This window comes from Vipera berus, assembly GCF_964194415.1.
Source record: "Vipera berus genome assembly, chromosome: 1".
Classification (NCBI taxonomy): domain Eukaryota; kingdom Metazoa; phylum Chordata; class Lepidosauria; order Squamata; family Viperidae; genus Vipera; species Vipera berus.
The window spans coordinates 35,742,986-35,758,074 of record NC_138202.1 but is presented as its reverse complement, the minus strand read 5'-3'; the positions used below and the strand labels follow the sequence as shown (position 1 = coordinate 35,758,074).

General features: G+C 42.8%; 1 long non-coding RNA gene across 1 annotated transcript; it reads left to right on the top strand.

Annotated features, from left to right (window-relative positions):
- The first annotated feature begins 699 nt into the window (after nucleotides 1–699).
- On the top strand, nucleotides 700–7,667 carry LOC308671543. The gene is made up of 2 exons (XR_014027229.1): nucleotides 700–2,533; nucleotides 3,374–7,667. It is a non-coding gene; the product is annotated as an uncharacterized lncRNA (long non-coding RNA).
- Nucleotides 7,668–15,089: the final 7,422 nt, after the last annotated feature.

Genomic DNA, 15,089 nt, shown 5'->3' with positions numbered 1-15,089 from the left:
AGTTTAGATGGCAAATACCAGTGGGTATGGTGGTGACCTATGAAGGTACGAGGTACTGTTTTACTATGGTGATTCAGGCACGTGATTTCTACAGTAATGTTTTAAAAGCAGTCCCCATACCATCTTTGGAAGCTACAAAGAAAAAAGGTGAGAGAGAGTCTCAACGTTTTGGAGAGAATCCGCAAGTTGCTGAAGGGTTAACACAGTCAGATGTGAAAGTTACAGGAGTGGGTCAAATTTCATTTCCACTGGAGAAGGCCAGAAATTGGAAGAGGCGTGCTGCTTCTGGACGAATGAATCAAGCCTGAAGATTTAGTCACATAACTGCAAGAGATGATTATGGGAATTGGAATTGTTAGAAGGACTAAATATTTGGGGATATATTTTTCACCCTTATAAAATAATTATGTAATATTTTGTGTTGCTTTAGTTTTAAGATGATTATGAAAATTTAATTGGGAAGATTTGTAGTAGTGTTTATTGATATTCTGTAGGTTATGATTTGTTATTAGGATGAAAAATTTTAAGCTTGGAAGGTAATGTATGATATTTTAAGTTGTATAATATATTAGGAGAAGGGAAGGTTGTATAAATCTGGTTTTAGTATGTTGAAGTTTAGCTGGATAGAAGAATAGTTTTATAAAATTGATATAAATTGTTTTCTTTGTGATTGAAGCTAATTTGTAATATTTTATGGGTAATATTGGAATAGGTAATAGAATATAAGAATATAAGAATGATGTGATTATATAAAAAAAATTTAAGTTTGGAAAGTAATCTATGGTATTTTAAGTTGTATAATATATTAGGATAATATGAATTTAAAGCTTAGTTGGAATGAGGAATAGTTTTAGACAATTGATATAAATTGTTTTATCTGGGATTGTTTTTATTGGGTATTAGATTGAAAAGTATTATTTTGTATTTGAATAATTATATGTTTAGTTTACCTATATGAGTTAAAGTTCGAGAGTTTAAATAGTTTAGGATTGTTTGCGTAAGTAAGATTATGATTGTTTGTATTTTTATACCCTGTATTTTGGTATTAGATTGGAAAGTATTATTTTGTATTTGAATAATCATTGATATGATATATATATATATGTTTGGAGTTTACCTATATGAGTTAAAGTTCGATAGTTTAAATAGTTTAGGATTGTTTGCGTAAGTTAGATTATGATTGTTTGTATTTTTATACCCTGTATTTCGCTCTGGGAAGTGGGGGGGAGGGGAAAGGGAGGGAGGGGTTGGGGAGGGTTGGGGAGGGGGAAGAGGGTGGGAGGGGAGGGGGTTGGGAGGGGTTTTTTCTTTTCTTTTTTTGGTTTGTTAAAGATAAAATGTATTGTAAAACTTTTTAATAAAAAAAAATAAACTGACAGAAAAAGACAAGTGACAGTTTCTTCTTCTACAGAGTTATTAATTGGATTTTCAACTTCTCATGAGTTGTCACAATAGATGCTGAAAGCCTGTCTTAATGCAACTTGACAGTGCTAAACATTTGGCCAACTTAATTTATTTACTTGATTATGTCCTATGTTCCATATCATGGATGATTCTACATATGAAACCACTATTATTTTTTGGATTTATGTCTCTCCTTATTCCAGGTCTCAGAGCAGCTTACAGAAATATAGACAGGACAACAAAGAATTTGGTCCATCCATCCTGCTTTTAGTCATTCTAGTCTTTCTCAGCATTAGAGCTTTTTCCAGAGAATTAAGTTCTCACATTATGTCACCAAAGTAGGATAATTTGAGCCTGGTCATTTGTGATTCGAAGAAGAATTCTGGGTTGATTTGTTTGGTTTTGGGTTCTCCAGGGAATTCTCAAGAGTTTTCTCCAACACACAATTTCAAAAGTATCAACATTGTTTCTACCCTCTTCAGCATGTAGCACATTGAAAAATGGGACTAAAATTAAATATACAGAAGACCAAACAATGACAACAGGTAGAACAACCAACCTTTGGATTGGCAATAAAGATTTTCAATGGTAGATACCTTCAGCCTTTTAGGATCATTCATCAATTGTAAAGAACAAGCACTCAAGAAATATGCCACAGATAGCACTTTGTAGACTGTTTAGTTAATTATTAAATTTGTATACTTTTTAACTCCCTGAAAGGCCTTGGAAAAAAAATATTCTGATATGTCTATATCTACAAAGACCCAGAATAGTGCAAGCAATGTTATTCTTTGTAACGCTCTATGGAAATGAAAAGTTGGACTTTGAAGAAACAGGATAGGAAGAGTATTGATACCTTTGAACTTTGGTCTTGGGGAAGATTCCAGAGAATACCATGGAGAAGCCAAGGAAGCAAACAAATGGATCATGGAACAAATCAACCCAAAATATTCATTTAAAGCACAAATGACTAGGCTCAAATAATCACACTCTGGACACATTATGCGAAGACCTAGCTCTCTGAAGAAGGTTCGAATGCTGGGGAAAATGGAGGGAAAAAGAAGCAGAAAAATTGATGGACTCAGTTACAGTGTTAAAGAGTGCACTGCTGAGAGACTTCAAAGAAGAGGTGAGGGACACGTAAGAGCACAAATCCTGCTTCTTTTTTAAGCATGATTTTAGCTGCCAACTCTTTAACCATTGTTTTAATGACAAGGGTTGCAATGGTCAACTTGGGAATTCAGAGTTTTTTATGGGGAAATTGCCCAGCAAAATATTTAACATATATTTTATATCAAGGTGCTTGGCTGTGGAATTCCTAATTATAACTAAGCTTCTCATGAGAAGAACTTGTTGTGTCATGAATGGAAGCTAGAATTGTTTACTATGAGTTGTTATGTACATCATTTTCAAACGTGTCTAAACAAGTTGAGACTTTTTGTGTTAAGCATAAAGAGAGACTAGAAAGTATTCTGTGCCTATGATTGGTGATGCATTTTGTTTTCTTACTTTGAAATATGTAATTTAAACAACTTGCTATGTGTCTCACTGTCCTCTCAAAATGTATTCATTATTCAATGTATTCAATATTTTTCCACATATTCCTATTTTTAGCAACTTCTCTATTACATCAATATCTCAGTTATTTGACTTATTCAGTAAACCAGCTTTTTGATTTTATGACACACTAAACTGTAAACTAAGCCCATGGGCTAGACTAAAATATGGTTAGGTAAATTGTGACAAAATGTGTGATGTTAACACAACCAGGGCCTCCTTCTACCCTTTAGGCAATTGCTAACTTGCTCATCCTCACTTTTTATATTTATAGTAACACTATTAAAGCTAGTCTAATTTGTCAAAGAATTAAAGGCTGAGTATAATAACTAAGTTGTATTTTTGGGTGTGTAAAGCATTGTAAATAAAACAGTTAATGAAACCCTCTGGATTTGTCACTTTCTTCTTTCAGAACCTCAGCTGTGGGGAACCATCTGCTTCTTGGGACAGTGATGCAAAGTGGGGCTTCTCTAGCTTTACTACAAATATCAAAACAAGAGGATGCATCTGTCCAAGCTTACTGTCCATATATTACTTTGGAACAGCTGGTCTTTTTACCAGGAGCATGGAAAAAAGAATGGTATTAAGGCAATGCCCAAAGTTCTGAGGAAAAAGAGGCATGCTTTCACCAACAGAATAGGCAATGGGCTCTTCCTAAGTCCCATCACCTGATTGACCGCGAGATAATGTTTGGTTAAGGATCAGATTTTTCCACAGCTTTGAACTACTGCAGGTTACTCCCAGCTGAAGATGAAAATGTCCTTAACTGTTTAGTATTAAAACAACACCTTGTCCTTGTTTTACCTCATTCATGGTTTGGAGAAGAGGTGAAGATAACACCATGGCGACAAAGTGAAAAGAGAGGTTGTTGGGGCATGTTTGTACCTGGTTAAATACAAGAAGGGAAAGCCCTGTGTTTACATAGCAGAGATGGCCAGTGCACAATGTCAGGCCACTTGAGAATATGGTATAGATCTGGTCAGGAGAGATCTCAAGGGAAGGAACCTCTGGAATTGCTAAACAGTTAGGTGTTGTATATGAATAGTTCAAATTGGATGGAGCCTTGAAATTCTTTTTCTCTGGGAACAAGGCTCCCCTCATACATGATCTTATTGAGGAGGAGAACGCGGACCTGGCCTGCATCAGGGAGACCTGGTTGGGCCAAGAGGGGGGGGTTCCCCTCTCAGAACTATGCCCACCAGGCTTCCGGGTGCTTCACCAGGGCAGGGGGGGGTTGGCGGTTATTATTAGGGAGAGTCTTTGTCCGCGAGTGGCCACTGTCCCTCAGATAGGCAGGTGTGAGTCTCTCCTTTTGAAGTGGGGTCCAGGGTAGGGCTGAGGAATTTGTACAGTATCTGCAGGACAAAATTGCTCAGATCCAGACTGGTTTGGACTCCAACTGGGTGGAATCCGGTGGAGTGGAGAGGACAGGTCTTGGTTATACCATTTGGGGTGAGTTTGACCCTGTGTCTTTGGATGATGTGGACAGGATTATGCGTAGACTGAGCGCTACAACTTGTCTATTGGACCCATGTCCCTCCTGGCTGGTTTCGGCCACCAGGGAGGTGACAGGGGGCTGGCTCCAGGCAGTTGTCAATGCTTCATTGATGGAGGGTGTCTTCCCCTCTGCCTTAAAAGAGGTGGTGGTGAGGCCCCTTCTCAAGAAGCCTGCCCTGGACCCGGCCTCCTTGAATAACTATCGTCCTGTCTCCAACCTTTGCTTTGTAGCGAAGGTTGTTGAGAGTGTTGTGGCGCGTCAGCTCCCGCAATTCCTGGATGAAGCGGACTATCTGGACCCGCACCAGTCTGGTTTCAGGCCCGATTACAGCACGGAAACGCATTGGTCACACTGGTAGATGATCTCTGGCGGGCCCGGGACAGGGGTTGTTCCTCTGTCCTGGTCCTACTTGACCTCTCAGCGGCTTTTGATACCATTGACCATGGTATCCTACTGCGACGGTTCGGGGGGTTAGGAGTGGGAGGCACTGTTCTATGGTGGTTCTCCTCCTACCTCTCAGCCCGCTCGCAGTTTGTATTGGCAGGGGGGCAGAGATCTACCCTGAGGCCCCTCACTTGTGGGGTGCCTCAGGGGTTGGTTCTTTCCCCCCTCCTGTTTAACATCTATATGAAGCCGCTGGGTGAGATCATTCGTGGCTTTGGGGTGAGGTATCACCAATATGTGGATGATACCCAGTTGTTCATCTCCACCCCAAACCAACCCAGTGATGCCCTTGACATGATGTCCCGGTGCCTGGAGGCGGTGCGGGTCTGGATGGGAAGGAACAGGCTCAGGCTGAACCCCTCCAAGACTGAGTGGCTGTGGATACCGGCATCTCGTATTGTCCAACATGTTCCATCTCTTTTGATGGGGGGAGGTATTGAACCCCTCAGAAAGGGCCCGCAACTTGGGTGTCCTCCTGGATTCACGGCTTAACTTGGAGGATCATCTAACTGCTGTGACCAGGGGGGCCTTCGCACAGGTTCGCCTGGTGCACCAGTTGTGCCCCTTTTTGGACCGAGATGCTCTATGCACGGTCCCCCATGCCCTTGTCACTTCTTGCCTGGATTACTGGAATGCTCTCTACATGGGGCTGCCCTTGAAGTGCACCCGGAGGCTTCAGCTGGTGCAAAATGCGGCTGTGTGGGTGCTTATGGGAGGATCTCGATACTCCCATGTTACACCACTCCTGCGCGAGCTGCATTGGCTTCCGGTTGCCCTCCGGGTGTGATTCAAGGTGCTGGTAATTACCTTTAAAGCCCTACATGGCTTAGGCCCGGGGTACTTGCAAGACCACCTGCTGCCATTGTCAACCTCCCATCGCTCGGTTTGCTCCCACAGAGTCGGCCTCCTTAGGGTTCCGTTGGCTAAGCAATGCCGGCTGGCGACCCCCAGGGGGAGAGCCTTCTCTGTGGGCACGCCGACCCTCTAGAATGAGTTGCCTCCAGAGCTGTGGATGGCCCCTGACCTTCAGTCCTTCCGCCATGACCTGAAGACATGGATGTTCCAACAATCGGGCCTGGACTGTCTATAGTTTTAAATTTGGTTTTATTGGGTTAATTGTTATGTATTTATTACATTTATGGTTTAATTCTTTTTTAAATTTTGTATTTTATGTTTTTTAACTTTTTATTGTTGTGAGCCTCCCTGAGTCCTTAGGGCAGACATGTCAAACACAAGGCCCGGGGGCCAGATCCGGCCCGCGAAGTGGTTTCATGTGGCCCGCGAAGCCATCCTGGAAACAGTGAGGGAACGGCCCCCACTGCCTTGGCCCTGGCCCAGAGACCCTCCTTCTGCCAGAGACCCTCAGATCTGTCCCACTCCTGCCCAGGCCCCCCCATAGGCACCCTTGATGCCAACGATGTAGAGCTGGCCATGCCCACCCAGTAGGCCATACGCACTCTAGCCATGCCCACCCAGTAGGCCACGCCCACCCTGGCCATACCCACCCGGCCCCTTGAGGGCAACCGCAAAGCTGATGTGGCCCTCAATGAAATTGAGTTTGACACCCCTGCCTTAGGGAGAAGGGCAGCATATAAATTTAATAAATTCAATTCAATTCAATTCAACAGGTCAGTGTTGATATAATATCTGTATCAGCTTCTGCCTTCCTAGTATTCATATTTTAGAATTCAGGACTCAATTACCTATTACCTCCTGATTATTCTCAAATTGAACTTTTGATAAGGCAATTGAATCTGAGTTGCAAACATCTGAATTACCACTCGATGGCAGCCCAGAGTGCAAGTTTTCTATCTTTCTGTACTGTCTTCGAGTGGTTAGCCAGATTTTTGCAGCCTAGATATGGTTGCTTTAATTTGTGATCTACTCAACTAGATATTTACTGCTCTCTGTAAACCCTTCTAAAATGTTTATTGAAAAAAGCTTATGTACACCAATCTGACTTTGTCACTGGAGTGAATTAAATTGGCTTGGCACATCATTGTTGTTCCAACATACTATATATCCTGCCTTTCTACTCAGAAAGGGCTTAGTAAGCTATAAACCATGCTTTATCCATCACACTTGTTTAATTCATGGAGCATGCTAAATTAAAGCCATGGTTTCTGGCTGAGGTCTGCAAAACACAACAAGCTAATGTGCAGCTGGCTGGCATGCTCAGTGACTATACTCATCTGGCATCTAGCCATAAACTAGCTAGCCACACTTCTTCTCTGGTATGAATCCACAACTTGGTTAATTCCTCTAAATGTTAAACATGCTATTTTTTATATTAGTGTGTGAGGGCACAAAAAGGTGAATCAAATCTATTTAGTAAGTTGTGATTAAAACAAACTGCAATGGGTTAGCCATGATGTGTTAAGCTGTTGCTGCAGATATTTGATTACCATCATGGAGGACCCAGTGATGTCAACCAGGCAAGTAGAGTTCAAAGTGTCCTTAATGTTGTAACACTGTGTGACTAAGTGATCAAAGTATTTTTAATCTTGGAGTACATGTGACTTGGTTTCAGGTTGGGAAGAGTCAGGATTATAAACAGGCATGATTCATCAAGTGTACACTTGCATTTCATGCCAGAGCTTATTTAGAGTCTGACAAAGTGATTTATTAAAGAATTGTAAGAGGAGAACAGTATTAGTTCTTGGCAAAAAACCAAAATGCAATAGTAATTTTTCAGACTAACAAATTTTATTAAAAAGCATTAACTTTTGTGAAAGCTTAGTATGAAAATAAATATGCTAGCTGACTTCTGATTTATGATATAATTCAACAAAATTACCTTTCCTTGCTTGTTTGAAACACTTAGAAATAAATAAGTGCATCCATAGCAAAATGTTACCCTCTACAGATGAGTAATAGTTACTGCAACAGTTGTGTCACCAGCTCTAGAACTCTTCTTTGTGGCCAAATATAGAGTTCCTCCCTAAACCAGCCACATTCCACACATTCTCTCTCCCTCCCACGAAAATTCTAAATTGTTTGCTGCCCAATAAAGAGTTAATTGAAACTTGAAACCTTCTGTAGGCTTAATAAAGCTTCTGCCTATGCTTGCATGGTACACTGAATCTAGTTAACCAGTGCCTGGTGCCTTTATCTTTTCTATATTTTCTTCCCAGCTCTTTCCTCAGAGTCTTACAGGAAGCAGAATGTATAATCTATATCAAATAGCGATTTTCATAAACCTCATATAGTAATTTAATTTAGTTAATGAGCTGTGTGTGACATGGCAAGATGGAATTTCACGCTGAGAGCCACTGTAATGTAATAGTGAAGGCATCAGACTCCCAGGAGAGAAGCAATCTAGAACTAAGGAGAAACTTCCTGACAGAACAATTAACCAGTGGAACAATCTGCCTACAGAAGCTGTGAATGCTCCAACACTGGAAGTTTTTAAGAAGAGACTGGACAGCCATTTGTCTGAAATGGTATAGGGTTTCCTGCCTGAGCAGGGGGTTGGACTAGATGACCTCCAAGGTCCCTTCCAACTTTACTATTATGAAGGGCAGGAAACAGGGTTCTTGACTGGGGATTTCCCAAATTCATTAGGTTACTATTAACCTAAGAACATGATGACCATAGATACACTGTGTATGATTGACCCATCTATCTTGGGGCCATTTTGTGTAAGCACCCACAACAAACCTCGAGAATGCTAATTGAGGAATTCTGGGAGTTAAAGTCCACACATCATAAAACTGCCAAGGTTGTGAAACACTGCAATAGATGACAGCAAGGACGGAGAGTTTTCTGTATCTCTTTGCTGCTATCTAGTGGTGGTTCGAAGAGCCTGAGGGTCTTTCAGCATATAGTGCTTTTTTTATAAAAGAAAAAGGTGCCGGAACTCACACATGTCATACAACCCACCTTGCCTACCCTACAAGGTTCTATCCAAAAAAGGTGCCGGAACTCCGTTCTGAGCGTTCTATGAGAAAAAAAGCCCTGGATAGGCCTTTCCTGTATTGTTAGGGCTACCAGATCTGGATGGCAAATTAGGTAGCAATAAAGGGAGAGAGATAGGGACGCGGTGGCTCAGTGGGTTAGGACGCTGAGCTTGTCGATCAGAAGGTCGGCAGTTTGGCGAGTGCCGCGTAACAGAGTGAGCGCCTGTTACTCGTCCCAGCTTCTGCCAACCTAGCAGTTTGAAAGCACGTAAAAATGCAAGTAGAAAAATAGGGACCGCTCCGGTGGGAAGGTAACAGCGTTCCGTGCGTCTTTGGTGTCTAGTCATGCCGGCCACATGACCACGGAGATGTCCTCGGACAAGTGCTGGCTCTTCAGCTTTGAAACGGAGATGAGCACCGGCCCCTAGAGTCGGAAACGACTAGCACGCATGTGCAGGGGAACCTTTACCTTTACCTTAAAGGGAGAGAGATGTCGCTATTACTTTGCTGCCTTCTAATGGTCTACTAGTATTTTGCAACCCAGATATAGAAGCCCTAAGTAAAATGTAAGTCAGTTTCATCCCTCTTTGTTGCAATTTTTAATAGCTTGTACTGTCTGTTTTATATCTCGACTGCTGGCACCAAGTTATGATTATGAAAACCAGGTTATTTCATAACAATCAGGATAACTGAAAACACAATCAGGACTTCAGCTTGATTTGTCTGCCACCATTTAAGTCAAGTTAAATGAGTCTCAGATCCCAGTAGATAGCAGATTCACAAAAGGCTTATCTTGTGGAAGTAATTATTTAGTTCACAAGGGAGAATTGCCCCACCCACAGACAAAATATGGTGCAATCAATATTTGACAAAGATTTTCTGAACAATTAAGTGTTTTTACATCCTGGTTCTCTGAGAAACTCATTCTAAATTGTAAGACATTTTAAGAACAAAATTACTTTTTTCTATATTAATGGAAGCTGCTGGATGTGCAAAGAGTGTTTGGCTCCAACAAAGCACATGACTTTAATGAAAAGAAAGAGTCCAGTGGAATGTTACCTATCAGCATGCCCGTGATACCAAATGCTGCTTCTTCAATTTCTGCCTGACACATAAGTCCTAACTGTAAGTTGATAGTGCCAACAGGATACAGTACAGGTAGTTCTCGATTTAAGTCTATAATCTGTAAATGGCAATTACATTAAATCATGACGGTTGTAAAGTGGATCACCAGAAGTCCAGACTTGCTTTTAATGACCTTTTTTGAGATGATAAAGCAACTGTCACAGTCATTTAGTGAACCCACTGTTCACAATGGGCCAGTTTTTGCTAGAAACCGGACGAAAACACCAGTTTCCCATAAAATTGTTATAAATTGCAATGACATGACCATGGGGCACTGCAAAAAGCCATAAATGTGAGCCAGTAGCAAAGTGTCCAATATGTGGTCATCTGACCATGGGGGGGGCAATGTCAGAACTTTGAAATTGGATTGTAGGTATCTTTTGGTGAGGGCATCATAACTTCAAAATGTCTCTAAGAACTGATTGTAAGTTGAGGACTTCTGTTGTGTAGTGGATTCTTGGGAAGCAGGAGGCGAGACGAGAAGTAGCTGTGGAACTCAGGTCCAGGACTATTTTCAAGCCACCCTGTGTGAATCCAAGACAATATTCTACTTAAAACTTTGTCTGCAGCAGTTTCTGCAGCCACATCCCCAGCATGGAGGGGAAACTCAGGCAAATCCTGAATTGACAAAATACAAGCTGCTGGAGCTGGATCTAGCTGTACTTGTGGCAATGGCAAACTGCTACGGCCGTCTGCGTGGCCCATGACTTTGCCGGGTTTGTGAACCAGCCTGTAGCTGTAGGCTGACATGAAAATGGACCATCTTAACATCCTAGGGGACAGTATTTGAGGCGTCTGTCTATCTGTAGTAAATAATCCCAACAGTGGCTTTTGGTCAGTGAAGACCATGAATTCCCTGCCAGTCTTCGGAGAAGGGCGGGATATAAATGGAATTAAAATAAAAATAAAATAAAAATACAAGTAATCATGGAATTTCTTCACCCCGGCCACAGTGGCCAAGGCCTCTTTGTCAATTTGAGCATAATTGCACTTAGCTGAGGACAATATCCTTGAATAATAGGCAATGGGGACTTGAGTTCCATCACTTGACAAATGGCAGTCAGTCAGGATGATGTTGGATGGCCTAAGCTTGGCCTACCTCTTGCTGCGGTTGCAGATGAAACGGAAGGTTTTGAGGGAAATGATGGACACAGCTGACCCAGTGTCCAGTTCCATACTACACTAAGCTGCCCCGGGGCCACGGTACCTCTCCTGATCGGAATGTCTGATTGGCGGTCCTTCTGGCGACCTCTACAGACTGATGCGATGTGGCTGGTCTTCCCGCAGGCCCGACACGTGGCTGTCTGGAACCTGCAGTCCGCTCGTTGGTGGCGGCTGCCATAGCCCGGACACTGAGGGAAAGGAACTGCCTTGTAAGGAGTCTTCAGTTCCTTGTGGTGCCGTTGGATCTTGTCAACTTCATGGTTGAAGTCAACGTCTTCTGGAAGTTTGGCGTCCTCGTGGACGGCTTCCTCTTGCTGAGTGCTTTTGGTGGGCCGCATGGCCTTCATGGCTCCGCTGATGGCTTCGTCCACCATGATTTCTTTTAAGGCTTCCTGGAGCGAGAGAGTCTCTTTTGCAAAGAGTTTCTGTTGTAGCTCTCTGCTCCTGAGTCCACAGATGAGTCAGTCTCGCAGCCTTTCTTCTAACTCCGAAAATTGGCATCCATTGTGAGAAGGGAATGCAAAAATAGGAGGAGGAAAGAATATTAGGTATGTTCACTGTCTTGAGTTAATAAAGGTGGGAAATAAATAAAATTTTCTGTGCAGGATGGGGGTTGGACTAGAATACCTACCAGCTGTATGATTCTACAACCTTGTTAAAAAAGATTTTCTTAAATCTGTAAGCTGCCATTTCTCCAGACCTGTAGATTCTCCAGACCTGCAGGAAGTAGGATTTCAATTGTGTTATTTCACAGCAGAGAGGCAGGAAAGTTAATGGAAGAGTTTACTATGGTTCACAAGGGTAAAATTCACCTCTTCTCTCAAATACCTGGCACCCCTTGTCACCTATGAGCTGCAGCCCATTCATGCTAATGATCAAAAGATTAATTAATTCACTCCACCTGTCAATGCCACACAAATACTCATTTATATATACACTCTTGTACATTGCAGGCAATGTATGTATGTATTCATTTATGTATGTATTTATTAATCAAATCTATACTGATACCATCTCACCAAAGGTGACCCTGGGTAGCACACAATAGATAAGAAACATAAAAACAGTGAAAGCAAATATAAAAAACCATAAGCATCCTAAAAATAAATAAGAGTTGGTTTGGTCTAGTGGTTAAGGCACTAGGTTAGAAAGCAGGAGAGCATGAGTTCAAGTCCTGTCTTAGCCATGAAAGCCAGCTGGGTGACTCTGGGCCAGTCACTCTTTCTCAGCCCAACTCACCTCACAGGGTTGTTGTGGTGAAAACAGAAGGAGGAAGGTGTGTTGGATATGTTCGCCACCTTGAGTTATTTGTACATCTAATAAAAGTAGGATATGAACAAAGAAACAAACAACCCAATATACAATCAAAGTGAAGGGAAAATAAAAAATGGCCTACACAATCATCTGGCTAAATCTCTAGTTCCTTGGGAGCACTGGGTCTGGTCAGATCTTGAAGGTATTTCGGAATAGCAAAAGGGATGTGGGGACCAATCTAATTTTGGAGAAGGATGTTCCATAAGTGGGCACCACAGTCTAAGAATATCTGCTGGTTTTATTAGTCACATAGTTGGGAACATTCCAAGTTCCCTCCCTGAAATATTGCCATCTAGTGGAGCTTCGGAAGCAGGCCTTTTCCATGACTGCCCTTAACCTCCTGCTGGCGACTCAAGAGACACCCACCCTTCTAGCCTTTTGATGGGCCATTAAGACCTGGCTTTTTACTGAGGCATTGGGATTGTATTATATAGTAGACAGTATGGAAGGAGGGCAACTGAGCCTCCTTATTGTTTTGTGATAGTTTTATTTATAGGTTTTATTGTTGCTGTGAGTCTCCCACAGTTGCTTAAGATGGGTGGCCATATAAATATTTTAAATAAACAAATAGCAAAGCTTACCAGTGAGACATGCATAACTGCAACATTCCATCCAAGAATATTTCTTCTAGCTAAGCTGAATGACATGCTAAATAGGAACAAAAAAATGGAAGCATTGCAAACAAGCCCTTTGTAGGAAAATAAATTCCAGCAACCCCAGGATAACATTGCAATGCAGTTTCATTAGCTTCAATACTAGTGGTTAGCAGAAAACCTGCAACTGAATTTGGGGGTCTGAGAAATGAAGAAAACTTAGCAAATGGAAGTGTTAAAATATAGAGCCAGTTTTTATTATTATTATTTTATTATTATTTATTGAACTTATATACCGCCCTTCTCCCGTAGGACCCAGGGCGGTTCACAAGGCAATTAAAACAACATTACAATACAAAAAGTTAATAACAATTAAAATAGATTAAATTATCCTTGATTAAAAATCTAAAACCCCTATAACTCTGATTAAAAAACCCAATTACAATAAGTTAAAAATTAAAAATTCTCAGTCCTGGCCGGAAAGCTTAAAGAGCCAGGTCTTCAGGTCCCAGCGGAACGAACAAAAATCAGGGAAAGTCCTGAACTCTATGGGTAACTGGTTCCAAAGGGCAGGCGCGCCCACAGAGAAGGCCCTCCCCCTGGGTGTTGCCCGCTGGCAATCCTTTGCCGGCGGCACCCTGAGAAGGCCCTCCCTGTGGGAGTGCACAGGACGAAGGGAACTTGATGCCGGCAGCAGGTGTTCCCTCAGATATCCCGGACCCAAGCCATTTAGGGCTTTATAGGTCATCACCAGCACCTTGAATCTCACCCGGAGGGCAACCGGAAGCCAATGCAGCTCACGGAGCAGAGGTGTTACATGGGAGTATCGGGAAGCCCCCATCACAAGTCACGCGGCTGCATTCTGCACCAGCTGAAGCCTCCGAGTGGTCGTCAAGGGCAGCCCCATGTAGAGAGCGTTGCAGTAGTCTAACCGGGAGGTCACGAGCGCATGAGTGACTGTGCATAGGGCATCTCGGTCCAGATAGGGTCGCAACTGGTGCACCAGGCGAACCTGGGCAAAAGCCCCCCTGGTCACGGCTCCTATATGATCTTCAAGACTGAGCCGTGAGTCCAGGAGGACACCCAAGTTGCGAGCCCTATTGACGGGAGGTAACACCTCACCCCCCCATCATTAAAGATGGAATAGAATGGTTCACTCGAGATGCCTGTACGCACAGCCACTCAGTCTTGGCAGGATTGAGTCGGAGCCTGTTTCTCCCCATCCAAACCCGAACCGCCTCCAGGCAACGGGACATCACGTCGAGGGCATCACTGAGTTGGTTTGGGGTGGAAAGAAAAAGTTGGGTATCATCGGCGTAGTGATGATACCCCACCCCAAAACCACAAATGATCTCACCCAGCGGCTTCATATAGATATTGAACAGGAGGGGAGAGAGGACTGACCCCTGAGGAACTCCACAAATGAGAGACCTCGGGGCGGACCTCTGCCCTCCCGTCAACACCAACTGCGAACGGCCCAAGAGGTAGGAGGAGAACCACCGTAAAACAGTGCCCCCCACTCCCAACCCCCTGAGACGTCGCAGCAGGATACCATGGTCGATGGTATCAAAAGCCGCTGAGAGATCTAATAGGACTAGGACAGAGGAACAACCCCTGTCCCAAGCCCGCCAGAGATCATTCATCAGCGTGACCAATGCTGTCTCCGTGCTGTACCCGGGCCTGAAACCCGATTGGTACGGGTCAAGATAATCAGTTTCCTCCAGGAACAGAGGAAGCTGATGCGCCACCACACAAAAACATTACTTGTTTTTGTAACTGGAAAAGTTAGGGATTAAATCTGGCTGTTGCAAAGAAAATGCTTTAATATTAAGCTTAATGTTTGAAATGAATGGGATAGATATTACTATCTAACTTTTTATTTTATTTTAGTGAGGCTTGCATAAGTGATAGTCTGCTCCTTAGAGCATTTGTACAGTGTCTTTTCCTGAAATCACACCTCCACAACCCTAATACTTAGGTATAATTCCCAGGCAGAGGGAACTCTTTGGAATAAGTAGATAGAGGCTGGAGGCAGGGAAATGTCTTAGTTATTCACATCTATGGAAATTAGGTCTTTGTCTCTTTTTAAGA